The sequence below is a fragment of the Rhyacophila brunnea genome, unplaced genomic scaffold, assembly GCF_057557595.1.
Source record: "Rhyacophila brunnea isolate RB1 unplaced genomic scaffold, BYU_Rbru_1.0 scaffold_18, whole genome shotgun sequence".
Lineage (NCBI taxonomy): Eukaryota > Metazoa > Arthropoda > Insecta > Trichoptera > Rhyacophilidae > Rhyacophila > Rhyacophila brunnea.
In genome coordinates, this window is record NW_028232837.1 from 12,300,762 (window position 1) to 12,306,761 (window position 6,000).

A 6,000-nucleotide genomic window follows, 5' to 3' on the forward strand; every position below is an offset into this window, starting at 1 on the left:
TATTATTAAAGTCGGTTATAGACATTGATATACTACTGGATGAATCATATGCTTCTTAAAATGACGCCCGATTTTCAGCGACTCGGCCAGTGTTAAAACTTACTGTTTTAATATCAACGGACTTAACTCGATATAAGCTCACTTAATATTTGTCTCGAAAACGACCTGGTAATAATTATGAGTAAGCCCGATCTAGTTTGCATCTTACTCTAACTAATAGTCAGCGCATGACGACTTGCTCTGTCCACTTAGACATGAATTTTTGGTAGCTTGCAAGCTTTGGGTTGCAGACACCCTTAGGGTCACTATTGCAAGAACGCAAATTTAGTTTTACAGCCAAGGCAATACGGGTGAAATTCGGGAATCCATGTTAACGGTCTTAACGCATTATACCTACAAGAAAATATTATAAGACGATATTCGTAATATCTTCTTTTGTGGTACATTTTTAAAATGACACTTGTATGGGATCTTCTTATCTAGTAGTATATCAATGGTTATAGACATTCATCAGCAACCATCGTTGATGTTAATTTGACCAACTTAAAACTATGTTTTATTATTTTTAGTTAGTTTATTGGGCTTTTTTTTATTATTTTCTAATACATTTACTATAAAATACTGACCTATTTAAAATAACATACTCTCTATCGTATATTTATGTGTATCCTACGTTTCTCCACACTCGAGATTGAAACCTTGTTACAGCTGCACCCAGAAAGCAATATAATTCATATTATTGTTATATTCCATGATTCCACGCATTATATCTTCGAACAAAACATAATACTTATGGAAGGAACCAATAAAAAAGCTTCAGATTCTTTTAATTTGCAAGGAAAAACTATTTTTTTAATAATTGTATAACTGGAGAAATTAGTAAATCAATCTCAAACTCTATAATCTTGAGAATCCAAAAAAACTAGAGAAATCCTAAGTTGTGGTCAATCGTCTGCGCTGAATTTTTTTGTGAACCATTCATATTTACTAGCTCACTTCACATGCGTTGTACAATAAACTCGTTGTTTATTACATATTTGCGTTTTCTTTTCGCGGACAATTAGGGCTGATAGTTGTACCTATAAAGCTGTTACCTGCAGCCCACCTGTGAGATTTACCTGCATTCATTGGTGCTGGAATGCCGCCCTTTCAGATAAGGCAGAAGATATGTTAATTAATATCATTGACTGATGATGATAATGCAGTTTTCAAAATACACAGTTTTTTTTTTTTAAATACTTCATGATGAACTTTATTCATGACTTTTGAAGCTGCCAAATAAAATAAAATATTATAGAACATGTTATTATAAAAATAAATTTAATATCGTAGGTTGGTACTTGTTTTTAAACTAGGTATCATGCATGGTGCATGACTAAAAGCTAAAAAAATGTTGGGTTCATTTGAGGGAAGCGTGCTACGTTATATTTTCGGACTTCAGTTGGGGTAGAGGCAAAGATACAACTAATAGCAAATGAAGGTTGGACCGCCTTGGGTATCTTTTCCCTTTCGAAGCACATTCTCAGACATTCCCAGAGGATGTGGCTTGTATCCTGTAGTTCTCAGCCACATGGACATGTTGATTGGATGACAAGTCCAAGCTCAAAGACCTTGGCAGAAAATCTAGCGTGGCCAGTCAGGAGTCAAACCGGTTGTCTTCAATCGCCATTGAATGTTTGGAAAGAACAAATATGTGTGCCTGTCCTTGGTGAAAGAATCTCATTTTTGCTGCCAGATTTTGAGGCATTGTCCGCTTCCTCATTGATATATCTATAGCATCAAGGTTTGGAAGTGGGGCAAGGTGAAAGTCACCAACAACGGCCTTCTCCCATTTGAAAAGCATCGTGGACGCACCGCGTATCTGTATGTGCAGAAGGAAATAATGGGTGCATGTGGAATTTAACGATAGGACCGAATATTGTGCGGTTTAAATAGTTATGCGTGTAATGTATAGGTATAACAAATAAAAGCCTCAATTCAGTCAGATACTTATTTTGATAATTTACAGATATTTTATTGATTGATATATATATATATAATATTATGATAGAAAGGTATACCGGAGTGAGATGGAATAAGGAACAGGCAGGGTAGGTTGGTTTGACTCCCAAATGAATAACTCAGAATTTGGTGCGTGAATCAAATGAACCCTGGTTTTATTATCTCCTTACAAATAATTATTAATTTAATTATTACAGGTAACTTCACATATTATAATTTAGCTGAGTGAAATCACGAGAATGCGTTCTGATGGATTGCGAAATCGGCCGGGCGAAGCTAAACGATAACCTTACGGTTAAATCTTAGGTACTTGAATATTTTTCATAATCATGCTTATGAGGTTTATTATGCAATGCATGACTCGTTTGTAAATTATAAATAATTGATTTTAATTTTAACAATTATGCAGTTTTGCGCAAGATCGATTTTCATACAAACAATTTTTGTGTATATCATAGCAAACTTAAAAAGCATTATTTATTAATTTGCGATATTATTGATTAATTGAATTTGTTGCTAAATTAGCTTTCTATTGAAATTTGATTGACTCGCATAAATCGCTTGTTTTGCAATTTTAACAATATTATGTTGCAAGATACATTGTAGTTATAAATTAATGGTTTCCTGCTAAGTCATGCTGGATGGTAGGGTATTTACCCTACAGGTATGTAGTACGTTTTTACACATTATTTAATAATATATATATTACGTTTAGGATTTAGCAGTAACCTACCTATAGCATGCGATGCTCAGTGGCGCTCGTTACATCAGAAAGCTCAAAAAATTAATGGATGCATGTCCACCACACCAAGCTGGAATCTAAACCAGCACCTCTCGGGTTTTGCGCCCATGCACATAGACCAATATGCTATAGGTACCATACTTAATTGCGACAAATTTTAACTAATGGCTCTTAATACTCTCTGAAGCGATTTCAAATTGATTTACTATTGGCGATAGTAATCCTTTTAACTTTATTTTTTTTTATACCACGGCCCTCAAAATTTGGAAAATGAATCTCCGGCCTTCTTCGCCTAAAAATGATTCATTTTAATTTATAAACCGTTTATTTGGGATTAACTTATGCTATACACATATATCTAGAGTTGGGTATTTCCCGAGAAAATCTCAATCTCGAGATTCGGGATTTCCCGAAATGATGAAATTTTGAATTCTCGAGATCCGGGATTTCCAGAAAAGAATTCTCGAGAATTCCCGAGATATCGGGAAATTTAAAAAAACCTGTAAAAATCAAGACACACAAATCAAAAATAGACAAATTCCAAAAAAAATGATTTTTTTTTATTTATGTAAGAAGACAAACAAAATAGAAGTAGGAAAAAAATAATTCCAAACATTACTTATTAAAATGAGATTTCAAAAAACACAGACCGTCTATCGCCTGATAATCGCATACGTTTCTGAGACAAAATTCCCTGATATTGTAAAAATTGCGCTCATGTTGAGTCGACGTTGGCTTAATTATGTTGAATGCCCCGATTAGTCTTTGAACGTTTCGTGTTTTCTGTCCACTTTTTTCGTATAGAAAATCTTTTTTTTTCAATTAATATTTGATAATAAATAAATCCCGAATCCCGAGAAAAGATTCTCAAGATCCGGGATTTCCTGAAATGTTAAAAATTTCAATTCTAGAGATTCGGGATGAAAAATCTCGAAAATATCTCGAGAATTCCCGAAACCCAACTCTACATATATCAAAAACTAAATTTAGTAAGTATTTAGCAATAATATATTTTTCGTAATTAGATATGACGTATTATAATTATATATATTACCCACGATGGCCGCGCGGCTTAAGCGTCGACCTATAACGTCATAGGCCCCAGGTTCAAATCCCGGATCTGGCAAGTACATAATTATATTGTTTTTTTTTTTTAATTTGTGTAGAAGTCAGAGTATGGACCTAATAGGTTAAGCAAGTGGCTGACATCCATTTCTCGTAAAAACAAAATCTGTTAATACAAATCTCCACTTTGTGGAGGCCCTTATGATCTTATTAGAATCGGACATGGTCGAAGAAGAAGAGCTATGTACTTTATCTATATTTAATATGATTTAGGAAAAACTGTATAGAATAAAATATTTTCTAAATTCTCCAAAAAGAATACTTATTAAAAATATTTTTTGCTTTTTTGGTAATATTGTGAAATCCGTGTATTTAAAGTTATTTTTAAATTTACAAATAATTGTCGACCTACATTTCGTCGACAATCAAAATATACAGATCGATTTTCGATATTTGATTGTATTTTTTAAAATTTGGTATTGTATGAATACTATTATTAAACAAGTATTTAATAATAAAAAATCTCACTTGTGCTAATAATCAAATGGAATGTTTGGCCTGTCAATAAATACGTCAAGAATACAATAGTGTTACCAAAACATATGCGCGTAAGTGATATATCAACATTTAAAACATACGTTGTTTATCACCCAGATTAATATAATTAAATAAAGGCGATCTTCGTTTCCCAGTGCATTAAACACTGGCTACTTACACCGGGGGTTCCGGGTTCAATATACGGTGATGACTGATGTCACAAAAATGCGACGTTCACTCAAACTGAAATAGACGTAGTGCAACGAAGGTCGAACAGATATGTTTTGAATCGGTCTATATAACGTTGTACACCGTTCGTATTCTTGAGCTGACTCTCGCACGACGGCTGTCTGGTAGTCACTGAATGTTATTTGCATCACGGTCTATCATGACCAGTGACGCCGGTTACTTGATCTTTTGACAATAATAAATGAGGGGATTTGATTACATGGGGACTAAGGATGACGGCCACCACAATTGGCGCAACCAAATACTCTGATGTAAAATTCAAAAGCCGATTGCCTAAACAATAATTCAATTTAGAAAATACTTCACCGAGAATTCTTAAAAACACTAGTCAATTTCAACCCAATTAGATCCAATCTCATCGAGTGTCGTATTTTTTCCCAAAAAGATTTTTTATATTGGTTATATATTTACCTGGGGTTTGGGTCGAAATCCCGAAGGCCGGAATCCCGAATGGCCGGAATCCCGAAGGCCGAAATCCCAAAAAATAAAACAGTAATAATTCTCAACAACTACCTGCTCGTAAGCAAAAAATACTACTTCTTATAAAAAAAATGCAATATAAGAAAATGTAATATGTAAAATAAATAATTATGTAATATTAAAATACCAATTGCCTCCTTCTGATTGAGCTACAATGAGTATCGACGTCGCTTGCATTTTAATTTTAACGACGCCAAAATTCCAAAGACTTGTTTTTTTTAACCTGACATGATTTAAAATATCATGTTTACATATTGCAAAGAATAATTATTGTGTCCGAGAGTAAATCGACGAGAATTTTTCACTAGAAATACGGCGAGTTGACCACTTTCTTCATACCGCAGAATATCAACGCAAAAAATACATCTTATGATAATAATGCTTCTTCAAATATTTAACTAGTAGCAAAACATAATAGGAAAACGTGACTTATGGGAAAATTTATCTATTTTCATTAGCCTACCGAGCAGACATGTACAAAGGTATTTTTTAAAAGCATTTCTATTAGTTGTATATCTACTCATATCATAATAATAATACATAGATTCACTTGAATTAAAATCTATCATGCCCAATGCAACTATTCTATACACAAGACTACTTTTGGCCGCTACGGCAGCTATCTAGGGTAGGTTTGTTATCGAAGAGTTAACACTTATTATAATAAATTAGTTGTAATTGTTACAATAAGTGCTGTTTCAATAACACCTCTTTTGGCTGTGGTAAATTTTAGATCGAGATAGACAGTTTTGATAAGTGTTAATATTTCGATATACACCTACCCTAGATAGCTGCCGTAGCGGCCGAAAGCAGTCTTGTGTATAGAATAAATGCACGAGCGATTTTTATTGACGCGGAATATGCAATCGATTCGTCAAATAATTTAAAAAAGAGGCCTTTTAAATCAGAGCATTGGAAGGGAGCTC